This window comes from Pituophis catenifer, unplaced genomic scaffold (genome assembly GCF_029215685.1).
Source record: "Pituophis catenifer annectens isolate HBS135680 unplaced genomic scaffold, rPitCat1.0.hap2 SCAF_3, whole genome shotgun sequence".
Classification (NCBI taxonomy): domain Eukaryota; kingdom Metazoa; phylum Chordata; class Lepidosauria; order Squamata; family Colubridae; genus Pituophis; species Pituophis catenifer.
In genome coordinates this window covers 193,467,496-193,481,944 of record NW_027256883.1, presented here as the reverse complement: position 1 = coordinate 193,481,944, position 14,449 = coordinate 193,467,496, and the positions used below count along the sequence as shown (strand labels likewise).

General features: G+C 41.1%; 1 protein-coding gene across 7 annotated transcripts in view; it reads right to left on the bottom strand.

Annotated features, from left to right (window-relative positions):
- The window catches only part of STAU1 (staufen double-stranded RNA binding protein 1), a 35,702-nt gene extending 23,943 nt beyond the window's left edge, over nucleotides 1–11,759 (bottom strand). For 3 of the 7 annotated variants that reach the window (XM_070941724.1, XM_070941729.1, XM_070941730.1), the window contains exons 1-3: nucleotides 11,586–11,758; nucleotides 3,802–3,872; nucleotides 259–350 (exon numbers count right to left, since the gene is read on the bottom strand). The gene's annotated coding sequence lies outside the window, so the exon portion shown is untranslated. Of the gene's footprint in view, nucleotides 1–258; nucleotides 351–3,801; nucleotides 3,873–11,585 lie in introns of all 7 variants that reach the window. The other 4 variants (XM_070941728.1, XM_070941727.1, XM_070941725.1 and 1 more) reach the window with 4 other exon arrangements.
- Between the last annotated feature and the right edge of the window lie 2,690 nt (nucleotides 11,760–14,449).

Here is a 14,449-nt window from a genome sequence, read left to right as displayed (position 1 = left end):
TGAAAAAAAGTGACTTGCGGCAGATTCTTGCACTTATGCCCACTGCAGTGCCGCCGCAGTCATGTGATCAAAATTCAGTTGCTTGGCAACTGGCATGTATTAATGATGGTTGCATATTCTTGGAGAAACATGATCATCATCTACAACCTTCCTGGGGACTTCAGAAAAGCAAAGTCAATGGCAAAGCTGGATTCATTAATGACTGTGATTTGCTTAATGATCACGGCAAAAAAGGTCATAAAATTAGGCGTAACTCACTTAGTGGCTGCATTGCTTAGCAAAAGAAGTTCTGGTCCTAATTGTGGTCGTTAAGTCGAGGACTACCTGTAATGGGCTCCAACATGCTAGGTCTGGATGGGTAAAACAAATTCAGATCAAGTTATTGAATCAATGTTGCTTTTGTCAGTGATCAATGTGGCTCAATCCCTGTTACGTCTTTGGCTCTAATAGGGATTGCACTCCTCCCCAATGCGATTCTCCTGAATGTAAAGCTTCTGTGCCAGGGTACCTTTGCCATTTTTGCCTGATGTGCCAATTGTGGACCTTATGGGATCAGGATGCCTTGGTAATAGTGACTAATGCCCTTCTCACCTTACATATAGGTTAAGATGGCACATTGTATATCAAGTTCTTTTTCAAAAGTTTAACTAGTCCAAAATGGGATGGCTTGTCTGTTAATTTGGTATAATAAATTTGTTTACAATTCATCTATGCTTTGATTGCTATATTTACTACCAGTCTACTCCAGGTCCAATTCGAAGAGGTGGACACCACCTTTAAAGACCTACGTGGATTAAGATATGTCTGCAACTTATAGGTCTGTGCCTATATATATATTCAGTTTGCATCCATAAAAATGCTCCCAATCTCCTGGCTTTTAAGACTACTTTAAGATTGTATTTCATTGACTATATATGGGAGCTGAGGATATTAAGGTAGCCTTAATTAGATTAGACTGATTAATGGCTGTTCTTCATAATCTATAAATATTTGAAATGTTCAGAATATTCCACCATACAGGCAATATAGAGAGACAGTAATAGAGACCATCCTAGTTTATTTATATTATATTGTAAAGCTCTACAAATTAATCTACTGTATATTACACAGAACATTTTAGAACTGTACTGATGGTCAGGAGAGAACAAAAGGTTAGTTTCTGGCATGCTGCATATGTATGCAGCACGCCAGAACCTGACTCTTTCTTGCCTTCTCCTGCTTTCCAGGTGCAGAAAGGTTTGTCTATATTGGCAAAACTTTGCAACTTGGTAGTTTGTTAGTAATGTCTGTACTGTATAGTTTTGGAGGAAAAGTATTATGAACTACATAAAGATGTTGATAATAGACTAGGAAGATCACTTCTAAAAACTGACAAAACAGCACCACAAGTAACTCTTCCTTGACTTCCATCATAAATCTCCACATGGTGGAGCCAATTTCTGACTCACAGAAAGAAAGAAATGACCAAGTAGTATTTCATTCATATATTTTTTTGTAGCAGAGCTCCATTGCTTGAAGTTCTCTCCAGGAACCATGAAAGCAGAGACGTTGTATTTTCCATTTTAATTGAAATAAAACTACAAATGGTAAGTGTTCTTACATAAGAGAGACCAAAATTATCACGAACTACCACCACAATCTATAGCTGCTTTTTTTAAACTGAAAGAATTACACTAATTGAATGTTCTATAAAATGAGTATGGAAGTGCAATACTCTATAATGTCCTTTTCAGAAAATGTATATGCATTCCATTATCTTGACGCACATTCAATGTTTTCTATCAAATAATCTAGAATGACTCATTGGCACATTAGAAGCACTGAGTCACCTGGATATACCAAAGAATAAAAACAGATTCTCTGCTGAAGGCTCACATCAATTTCACTATTCCAAGATCACTGTCAACAATATATTCTTAAAATGTATATTTATTCTTGCCTCTATATTTGGCCTTCCCATATAAGTAAATATATATATATATTTAATACAGATTTTGTCTAGCATTTCAATGGTCTATGAATGAGAGTTATGGAACTCCTAAATGAAATTACTGTGACTGGCAAGCAAAACTAATGCTTAGATTTCAAAAAGAAAATAGAATTATGTTCTTCCCTTGCCATAGCTATTCCCAAGCAGTATTTTCATAAAGAGCAGAAAGTCCAAGATTCAAAATGCAACTAAGCTGTCAAGTATGTGAAAAGCAAAAAAAAAAACGGAGAGAAGAGATAATGAGTACATAAATACAGTGGTGCTTAGAAATTTGTGGATCGTTTTGCATTGTCAATGTATCTGCATAAATGTTACTTAAAACATGATCTACTCTCTACACAAGTACTAAAACTAGATAAAGAGAACTCAGTTAAATAAAATGTTATACTCGTTCATTGATTTATTGAGGAAAATGATCCAAAGCTACGGTATTTTAAATGGCAGATGAATGGGAACCTCTAGGATTACCAGTTCATTTGGAAATTAGTGCCAGTTGTTTCAATAAATCAATGGGATGACAATCAGATGTGAGTGGGGGTGGGTGGGTCCCATCTTATTTAGAGAACAGTATTCTGGTATTCACTATCAAAGTTTATTTTTCACCACTCAGATATGTATGGCTTGAACAAAGGAGGTTTCTGTAAAAAAAGAAATGCTCACCAAGCTGGAAAGTATTACAAAACTATTTCCAAAGAGTTTGGGCTCCTTCAGTTCAAATCAAGCAAAGGTCAAGCAGTTCATGTACAAATGAAGGCAATTTAATGCCATTTTACTCTCCTTAGGATAGTAAAACCAACCAACCATGATCACACCAAGAGCAAGGCATGTTAATCCTCCGGGAGGTCCCAAAGAACCCCATGTAAAGAATTCTTGTATCTTTACCTTATTCAACAACATTACCTGGAACAATGGAAAAATGTTCATGACAGCACCATCAAGAACACACTGAATGACAATGATATACATGGCAGTATTTATTTACTGCCCATGTCATTAACAAAGCAACTCAAAGGGAGTTGGAAGGACACAACAAGCAAGTACTATTTTTTTTTGACTCATTGTTTAACTAAGCTCTCCTTACAGGCAGTTGTTGATTTACAGCTGGCCACTTAACCTTCCAAACTTACAATGGACTAAAAAAAAGTTACTTACAACCCATTACTGAAATTATGACTGCTGCCATGCGGTGTTTTGTGACATTTTTGCTGCTTTCCAGCAAAACCCCCCCATTAAACTGGATTCAAACTTATGACTATGAGATTTGCTTAACAGCCACATGATTCACTTAGCCACCATGTGATTTGATTAAGAAACATGGTACTCAGTTAAGTAACCACCATAAAAATGGTCATAAAATTGAGTCCAGTGATATAGTGATTTAACTTACAAGCATAATGACTTATGACCAAAATTCAAGGCTCAACTGTGGTCATAATACAAGGACTACCTGTATCTATATTTAGAACTTGCAGTGTGTAGAGAACAGATTACAGTTTATGCCATATTTATACAGAAACATTGAACATGCAAAATATTTCACAAACTTTTAAGCACCACTGTAAATATATAAACTAGAGCAGCTTGTAAAGAAATCTAGGAACAAGATATGCCTGGTGTTTCAAAAAAAGGATAGAGTGATAAATAAGGAATCATGTGTCATTGTGGGCTGTGCAAACAGGGAATCAGTTTCGCAACTAAGCAAGCAAACCAAATTGTGACACTATCTTTTGACCAGTATTTAATTATTAGAATTGGCAAGAATTTAATATGCAGAGTTAATGGATTATATGCCAAATACAAGTTTCCCATACCTTTTGGTGTTCCTGGGACAGTTTACTTTTGGTGTTAGTTCCAAGGAAAATATTTATATGATGGAAATTGCCTATATCAAAAGGAAAAGGACAGTTACAAATATGCTCTATATGATTTTCATACTATTTTACTTTATAAGAATGTTGCACAGTATTTACATTACCTTATTCATCAACATTACCTGGAACAATGGGAAAATGTACAATTTAATAAAATATTAATTTATTTCAGGGTATTATTTGAAATAAGCCATTATATTTCCAAAGACATATTTCATTATACCATATTTTTGTGATAATTGTTATTTAACGATATCTGATGCCTGTTCTTTAGGATTAGGGAGCTATTTTTTAAAAAAGAGAACACAGTATTTTGTTTTTATGCCGCAAAAATATCCCATGCAAATATATTTTATTTGCTTTTGCTTTTGGCAGCTTTGCCTTATCAATTGTATCTTCTTAGTATTAACTATAGAATTCATTTTAATCCTGCATAAGTCAGCATTTAGATACACAATGATCTCTAAAGTTCATATTATTCTTTAATATCCACAGATTTTATTTTTTCTGAAATTAGAATAGAAAGCTTTGATTCTGAGTTCCACAGCTTCCTATCTACTCTTGTAAAAATTGTGTTCTGATTTCTTATGTTTCAATTTTTATTTAACTAAGGCTGGGTAAAATATGTTGGAAGGGTAAGTAATCAGCATCATGTGTAGGAATAGGTATATGACTTAAATGTGCAGCTGTAGACTGGCCAATGCTTCCCTGGTGTGGATTCCTTTTGTGGCAAAATTGATATACACCACTACTTATGAGTTACATGTACATATATAACTATGAACAATCTTGCATTTTATAGTTACTTAAAGGAAAACTGAATGTATTTTACAATGGTTCTATACAATTGCTATAAAGATCTCTGCTTTTTTAATACATTAACACATTAATAATGTATATATATTAATAGTTCATACATAAATTGTTTTTGTAATATTTAACTATGCATAGGTTAAACTATTTTATCTAGTGACAGTGTATGTGCTCAAATGTTGCTGATTTCTCAACACACAAATTTCACATTTGTCTTACTTAGTAAACTGCCTTTAGTTTTCTAAACTAATGATCAGTTAAATTTAAAATATAATATTCATTACATAGCTCATGAATAGATTATCACAGAAGGAAATATGTAGATCCTCACATCTCTTTGGCTCTTTGGCTTAGAAACGGAGATGAGCACCGCCCCCTAGAGTTGGGAACAACTAGCACGTATGTGTAAGGGGAACCTTTACCTTACCCTATTTCTCAGGTAGGCCTCTGAACCCAACCTATACTTTCTTCACAAAGACATAAACTATAAGGAAATTCTGCAACATTTAATAACTTTTTAAGCAATAACTATCTAAAGCAGGCATGAACAACACACAGCCCATTGGTGTTTTTAAAAACTTAAGTTCACTACCACAAAATATCATTGCCCTTAGAAAAGATCTGCCACTGCACGAAAAGGTATGCTGCTGAGCATCTCCTGGCTGCACCAACGCTGTCATCATAGCTCAACCAAATCCCTGATTGATGCACTAGCTATTCCCTCATAGGCATTATTTTTAATTGATCCTGTGGCCCTTTTCCCTCTGCAGACAGGAGCTACAGCCATTTCATTACATGTGGTTTTGCCAAGTTCTTGTTTCAAGAGCATACTTTCAGATACTACAGGAGTCTGTTGGAAGCACATGAATGTGGTGCTTTTTAAAGAAGTGAAATGAATGAAAACATTTTATTTTTTTATTTTTTTTATTTATTTTCAATTTATATACCGCCCTTCTCCCTGAGGACTCAGGGCGGTGCACAGCCAGAATTAAAAACATGAAATACAAATATTAAAAACAATTAAAATCTATATAAATTTGGCCCAAAATTTAAAAAACCACAAACCAATTAAACATTTAAAAATTTTAAAAAATTTCTTCCTAAACCAGCCCGGCTTGCTGGAAAAAGTGGGTTTTAAGGGCACGGCGGAAGGCACTGAGGTCTTGGATTCTCCTTATCTCTGGGGGCAGCTGATTCCAGAGGGTAGGTGCCCCCACAGAGAAGGCTCTCCCCCTGGGGGTCACCAGCCTACATTGTTTGGCTGATGGCACCCTGAGGAGGCCCTCTCTGTGGGAGCGCACGGATTGCTGGGAGGTCGTCGGTAGCAGCAGGCGGTCTCGAAGATAGCTAGGCCCTATGCCATGGAGCGCTTTAAAGGTGATAACCAACACCTTGAAGTGCACCCGGAAGACCACCGGGAGCCAGTGCAGCTCGCGCAGGAGCGGTGTTACATGGGAGCGCCATGCTGCTCCCATCACTACCCGCGCTGCTGCGTTCTGGACCAGCTGGAGCCTCCGGGTGCCCCTCAAGGGGAGCCCCATGTAGAGAGCATTGCAGTAGTCAAGGCGAGAGGTGACGAGGGCGTGAGTGACTGTGCACAGGGAATCCCGATCAAGAAAGGGCCGCAACTGGCGAATCAGGCGAACCTGATAAAAGGACCCCTGGTTACAGCCGTCAGATGTTCCTCCAAGGACAGCTGCATATCCAGGAGGACTCCCAGATTGCGAGCCCTTTCTGTGGGGGCCAAGGACTCGCCCCCAATAGTCAGTGATGGAGTCAACTGACTATATTGGGATGCCGGGAGCCACAGCCACTCAGTCTTGGAAGGGTTGAGCTTGAGCCTGTTCCTCCCCATCCAGATCCGCACAGCCTCCAGGCACTGAGACATCACTTCAAGGGCATCGTTGGGGTGGCCTGGGGTGGAGATGTACAGCTGGGTGTCATCAGCGTACTGATGGTATCTCACCCCGAAGCCACGGATGATCTCGCCCAGCGGCTTCACATAAATGTTGAACAGAAGGGGCGAGAGGACCGATCCCTGCGACACTCCACAGACGAGAGGCCTCGAGATCGACCTCTGCCCCCCTGCCAACACAAACTGCGACCGGTCGGAGAGAAAGGAGGAGAACCACCCCAATACGGTGCCTTCCACCCCCAACTCTTCCAGCCGGTGCAGCATGATACCATGGTCGATGGTATCAAAAGCCGCTGAGAGGTCTAACAGGACCAGAACAGAGGAGCAACCCCTGTCCTGAGCCCTCCAGAGATCATCAACCAACGCGACCAATGCCGTTTCCGTGCTGTGCCCAGACCTGAAACCCGACTGGAACGGATCTAGATAAGATGTTTCCTCCAGGAATTGTGGAAACTGTCGCGCGACCACACTCTCAACAACCTTCGCCATAAAGCGAAGGTTGGAGACAGGACGATAGTTGGCCAATATTGCCGGATCCAGGGACGGCTTCTTGAGGAGAGGCCTCACCACCGCTTCTTTCAAGGCAGCGGGGAAGTAACCCTCACTCAACGAAGCATTGATAACACCCTGGAGCCAGCCTCGTGTAACCTCCCGGGAAGCCAGTACCAACCAGGAGGGACACGGGTCCAGTAAACATGTGGCTGTACTAAGTCTCCCCAAAATCCTGTCCACATCATCGGGAATCACAGCATCAAACTCCTCCCAGATAACATTCTCAAGGCTATTCCTCGTCACCCTGCCCTGATCTACCCAGTCAGAGTCCAAATCCCCCCGGATCTGAGCGATTTTGTCATACAGGTATTATCCGAAATCCTCCGCCCTGCCTTCCAGGGGATCCTCCCGCACTCCCGGATGGAGCAGGGAGCGGGTCACCCTAAACAGGGCGGCTGGACGATTCCCTGATGACGCAATAGAGGCGGAAAAGTAATTAAACTTTGCCGTCTTTATCGCCACTAGGTAGGCCTTAATATGCGACCTTACCAGTGTTCGATCAGATTCAGCGAGACTAGCCCTCCAACTGCTCTCCAGGCGTCTTTTCCGGCGCTTCATTTCCCTCAGCTCCTCAGTAAACCAAGGAGCTGCGCGGGATCGGCACCGGGTCAGAGGCCGCAAAGGCACGACTCGGTCCAAGGCCCCATCAGTTGCCCGATCCCAGGCGGCTACCAGGTCCTCAGCTGAGTCATGTGCTAGATCCTCAGGAAATGGCCAAGCTCCATCTGGAACCTATCAGGATCCATCAGGCGCCTGGGGCGGACCCATCTTATTGGCTCCGCCTCCCTGCGGCGGGGTGTAGCGGTTCGAAGGTCCAGGCGAAGGAGCGAGTGATCTGACCATGACAAGGGTTCCATGTCTATATCCCCTATAATAAGATCACTCAACCACTGGCCAGAGACAAAAATCAAGTCCAGAGTGTGTCCCCCCCTGTGGGTGGGGCCATGAACTAGTTGGGTCAGGTCCATGGCCGTCATGGAAGCCATGAACTCCTGAGCCGTCTCAGACGTTTCACCGATGGACGGCAAGTCCAAGACATATTCTTGGTCTATTCCCATTCATTTCAGCAGGTGTGTGTGGTCAAATATTTGTTGATGAATGACGTTCTATGATTGTAATAAGTAACTTCAACTGTCTTATTTTATCCTCTCTAGCCTAGACAGAAAGTACACATACATACTTAGAAATCAAAGCAATTTGACTGGCCAAAACAAAAATAGCAAGAAAGTCTAGTTGGTGGTATTGCCAATTCCATTACTTATATCAGAGTGTGTGTTAGCATTTTTAATAATGTTTTTGTTGAGCTGCAGCATTATTTAATACCAACATCTGCATACACAGAAAACATTTCTGGTTACTTCAAGGGCCAAAATAAAGAACAATAATGCTTTTGCAACTAGGGAAATCAATATAGCTCAGGTTTTGTTGTTTCAACCATTCTGTTGTGTTTGACTCCTGGCAACTGTATAGGCAAATGCTTTCCATGCTACTCTGCTTCTTTCAATTGTTGGATGTTCATCTTTGCATCAGTTTTGATGTTATCAAGCCAGTTTTCTTTGCTTCCCCCTTCTTGTTCCATTAACCATTCCTGATTTCTTCCAATGAATTTGCATGCATGGCATACATTTGGCAAATATATTAAGCATAAATTTAGAGATTTGAAGCAGAACAATTGATAGGATGTGACACTTCAAGGATTATAACAACAGAACAAGGCAAAGTATGGCATATTACTTATACATTAACTCATGATAAGGAAATGTGCACCTGTCTCATATTATATTCCTTATTAGAAATAGGAATATCTAGCAGACTTAGTACTATTTCATTTGTTCCCTATGAGTTTAGTTAGTACATAATCTATTTAGTTTTCTCAAGTAATAGAAAAATAATTAAGTTACTAAGAATGACTATTATTCACACAGACTTTAATTTATAGAATCTTTCCCGAAAACTATCCTATTCTCATGTTTTTAAGTAGGTTCATTTTTTTTGTTTCAACTGGTATATTATCAAGTTATGTGCTAGTGCATCAAACTTGCTTAGTCCTGCTTTGTTCTTTTCTAATAGCCAAACAAATAAGAAATAGATTATTTTTCATGACATCCAAAACTTCTACTCCAAAACATAAGAATCATAAATCAAGAACTAAAAATAGTTTACAATTAGGGCTTGTGAAAACATAAAAAAGTCAAGAGCTTTAGAAGTGGCTGCTTACGACATAATTGATGCATTAAGATAAGTCTTTATCATCAATTATAGCACTCTTCAACAAAGACAGTTCATACAGTAAGCAATTATTCATCTGATTTAATCAAGTGATATACAAGCTACATCTAGTCAGCTTTTGCTAAATCTAAACAATGTGCCTTCTTAATTCTAGAATATATGTATATTTACTTAGGGAAGTTCATTAATGTTAATTTTCACAACCCAACTGTACACATATGAAGTTCAATAGAACTTATTCCCCATAAAGTGCCTAGGATTTCATATTTTCCCAGATTATTAAATTAATAATAATTAATTTGATGTAATGATGTCCAATGTAGTTCAAACCTATCCAAAATTGAAATATTTCCATTTACATGCTACCCCAAACCAAAGACTCTGGACAGCTTACAATAATAAAACTGCAACCAGACCCATACATTATTGTAATTATTAAGTATCTGCAGTAAAACAATCACCAAAAAGTGGAATCTGGAAGGTTAGCAAAAGATTTGAGTATTGTTAATGATGTTCAAAATCTGAAGTTTTTTTAAATGCAATGCCATTCAAGACACTCCGATTATCGTCTCTTGACTACAAAGTAGTCTTTTTGGTCAAATTTGTGTTATCTTAGTTATACACACTTCACTAGAAGACAGTTTGTCAGGGCAATGCAAAAAGTTAAAAATAGTACTGAGAGTAAAATCATATTTTGAATTGGGCCTGATTTACAAAGACATGTGTAGTTTTCTTGATGTGATGTGGAAAAGGCTTGCCACTGCTATTTTGAAGATTTTTTTTTCTAATTCCCCAGCCTACCAAACTTCAAATTATTCAGATGTTAGTTGAATAGATTGATTATTCCCCCTAGAACAAATAAAATATTTCCAGATTCTATCTTCAAGTTGCAATGGAATTTTTACTACTGGAACACTTTTGTACCCTGTTGCAAAGTTACCCTTTGGAATGCTTACTAAACCTACAGAAATCAATGAATGGAAACTAACTAACTAAAGCTTTGCCGATTTGTTATTCTTCTCCAAGTGTGACCAAACCTCAACCCACCCTGTCAAAAGCAAAGCAAGAGATGCACTTACAAAATCCCATTTATTTTTTAAAAGTGGTTCTGGTTTAGCAAATGCTTAGTTCTCCCTAAAGTGAAACAACACAAAGAGTTTTTGTGAGGGAAAACTTCAGCATCTAGAACCCTTAAGCCCTTTGTTTCCATTAGGAGCTGAGTACCTTACAGCATGTCAAATGCACACAAAGCCTTTTTTTTAAAAAGGGAATAAAACCTTCCAGCTTTCAGAGGTTTATGCTGCAGAATAAACTCCAGGATCTGAATCCAAGGAAAACTCTGACTTGAGTAGACAGAATCTAAATTCAACTCTCTGCGGGGAACCCCCTTCCATTTGTTTTAAGGTTAGTAATAGTTTCAACTTTGCAATTGCTGCAGTGTCAAGTGAGGAAAGACATTAGAGCAGCTATTCTGCAGAGAAAAAGCCTCTCTTATCCTGCGTCGAATGTGAAAAGGTCAAGAAATCTGGTAATCGCCAAAAACAGCCCACACATAACTGCCGTTACACATAAAGATAAAAATGCTGCACAGGCTCTAGGAAAAGAAACCTACACACCGAGCACGGGTGTATACAGAGGACCAGAGAGACGAGTTACGGTGCTTCTCACTTCACACGAACATTTAAAGTTACAACCAGGCCTCGGTTTTACTTCTCTCTCCCAGGATGGGATTTCTAACCCAAACCGACCCCTAGGATGCCGAGGAGAGAGAGAGAGAGCTGCGCTGCCTCAGACCCTCCCGCGGTTCACGGCCTCTTTTTCCACAAGCGGCCAACCCGACGCGCTGGGTTTTCCCACCTCGGGGACGGGGCCCACGAGGAAGAGGAAAGGCAAGGGACGAGCCCGAAGAGAGAAGCTACACGAGCCGCTATCCCCGAAGGCATCTCCCGCGGATTCTCCCTTCCAGCGAGGGGGAAGGAAAAGGAGCGCCTGTCAGTCAACCTCGCGTCTTCCACCTGCCGGCAGCACTGGAGCTACGCTGCCGCCCCCTCAGAGAAAAGCCCGAGCTTCTCCCACCCCACTGCCGGTGGCCCGAGGCTGGCCGTCCCGCTAGGCCCCAACCTGGGCGCAGGCCCGGCCGAGGCCTCTCCCTCCCACATCCCCCAGTCGCGCGCCCCCTCCCTCCCCCCTCCCTCTCCTTTCTCCCCCCCCTCACCTGATGTTGGTCTGGGCTGCGGCTCCCGGGCCGGCTCGTGTTGACGGCGGGCTATCGGGCGGCTCAGTCCATTGGTAGCTCCCAGGAAAGGGGGGTCCGGGGAAGGGGAGGGAAGCGAGCGAGTCGCAGCGGCAGCAGACACAGGGCAAACACTAAAGAGAATGAGCGGGGCCAGCTCCGGCCGGGAAGGAAGTGACGGCACCACACGGGGGAGAGAGAGAGGGAGAAAGAGGAGGAGCCGTGGCCTTGGCAGCTATTTATAGCGCCGCCTAGCACCACGCATGCCGTGGTTCCAGTTAGCGGCCGGCTTTTCAAGAGTTGTACATTGTCGCACGGATCGTTCCCCCCTCTCCCCGGATGACTACCACACCCAGCATGCTCCAGGGTAGCTAGCAAGAACACGTTGCCGTCTGTCAGTGTCTCACGGCATTTTTTTTTTAAAAAACTATACTTCCCAGCATGCTCCATTCCCTCGAGAGAGCTTTCTTTCATCCTGTCCTATACACATCTCCTGCCACGTGCTTGCTAAAGCCCTACATTTCCCAGCGTGCATTGCTTCCTTACCTTCGCCCGCGGAGGGCGTGGCTTGCAGGTCCTGTACGCCCGAGCATTCTTGGGTGGGAGTCGCACTGGGCTGGAAAAGAGGGATACTTTGGTGTGGTTCGGGAAGGCTGCCGTTTGCAGAACGTGGATCTGTCAGGAGCTCGGTTTGCTAATCTAAACAATGTCGGGGGGGGGGGGGGCTTCTTTTAAATACAAAGAGATTCACTTGCTCTCTATTTTTTTTTTAACAGGTTCTTTGGTGCCCTGGGAAAATAAAGCTAGGATCGGAAGTTAAATAATACAATACATTGTATTCTGGCCAACCATAATAAAACAGAAGAGGATGCAGTTTTCCATTTGGTCTACAACGCTTGATTTTAAAAAGTGCAAGAGAACTGAAGACAGGCTGCTTTGCGTCCGATTTGATTGTTTTTCAGCTTCAGCTTGATCTGGAGAAGCGAAGGAGGGTCGCATCTGATTGGTGTTCGGATAGGAGACAACCAAGAAAACCCGGGGTAATATTTGGACTGAGACATTTTTTAAAAAGTTTTTCTGGATGAAGGGAGCGGCGAGCTGTTCCGTGTTGTTGCTCAGCGGCGTGCCCATGAAGTGCCTTGGCGCCAGGCTCCACTTCAACTTGGATTTGTTATCCAGCTCTAGAATTTGGGTTTTTATTCCTCTAATAATCCTACAGAGGGTTGCAAACCACTTCCTTCTCCCCCCCCCCACCTTCGGAGCGAAATAATTGAAGATCAAGAATCAACATCCTCTTTCAGGTGACTTAGAGACGCCATCCTAATAATTTTTTTTCTTAATTAGACCTGGCTCAATTTAAATCGGGTAAAAAAAACAAACACCCCTTTTTTATTGTTCCCTGAAAATAAATAGAATCTTTATAAGCATGAGAAAGATTTGTTAGGGAGGGGAAGGAGCAAGTTACTTCTATCCTTGGGTAGCCCTAGTGGATTCTGGGTCTTGTAGTTTCCCCAAGCGTTCAAAAGCAGTTGATTTAAGGGTGCTGCTCTAACGAAAGTGGATCGAGGGCAGCAGACTATCGTAAAGTGCTTATGTGGCAAAGGGGCAGCGCTGCAAGTTAATAGCGCTAAGCAGCCCAAGTGTTCAGCGGTAGAGACTGCAGCGAACTCTCAGTCCCATTTGTTCATTTCAGGTATTGATTCAAACCAAGCCGGTGCGCTTCTCGCCAAGCGCGATTCTAAAACGCTGCTCTTCTTCCAGAAATAATCACTTTTGCCTACAGTGAAAATTTGGCCGTGATTCTAGATTTCCTTTTAGCCGGTCATGAGATCTGTTGTGTCTAACCCCCGTTATTATCAAATATCAAAGTAAAAAGGGAAGCCTTCCTGTTGCCTCTCTCTGAATTTGGCAGGAAAGAATTATGAAGAAAGAAGTTATGTTTTGGGGTTTTGTTTTTTTTTAGCCAGAGTTTTTAGGAAGGACTCTCAAGCTTCCACCAAATTGAAAAAGGCTCCTGTTAAGACATACATTTTGTTGTTTGGGAATATTTTACAAAATATTTAATTTAGATTTAACACATCAATGCCAACTTTGGGGTATTGCTTCTAGGGCTTTAAAATGACCATTCTGCAACTTTGGTTGGAAATTTAGAGAAAGGGGCAGGTACAATTTTCCTAATTACTAATTCAGGCATTAAGATGTTTAATTGTGATTTGTCAATTTGGCTGAGGTTCACACTTCTTGTAAAGCCAAAACCAACTAAATCATATAGCTATATTAATGTATAAACAGTATTTATTTATAAATCAAATTTATACAGCTTCCCATCTCACCTGAGGTGACTCTGGATGGCACAAAACAATTCTTATTACCTTCAGGCCTCAAGATTTTCATTTGTGCTAGAATAAAACATTAGGTTCATCATTCAAATATCAAACTCCATTTACATACCATTTTGTTTTCTAAGAATGGCTCAGAGTCTGAGGGGAAACAGAAGCATTTTCGTAAATAAAGATGATGCTAGAGGGGATTTATGCCTTATTTTGCAGCATATCTATTTCCCTTCTTGAAAATTAAATCTGTGAAAGCTGGGCCTGACAATCTGGTGGGTATCAAGGGATATGCTGCAAAATAAAGCATAAATTTCCTGTAACATTGCCATTTACAAAAATGCTGTAATCAAAAATGCAATCAACATGCCACAATTTGGACACTTGGCAACCAGCTCACATTTATGACTTCGTTACAGCATCCCAAGGTCATGGGATTGCTTTTTTTTTTTTTTGCTATCTTCCAACAAAAAAGCCTATTGGATAAGCTGGATTCAAACCTACAATCATATGACC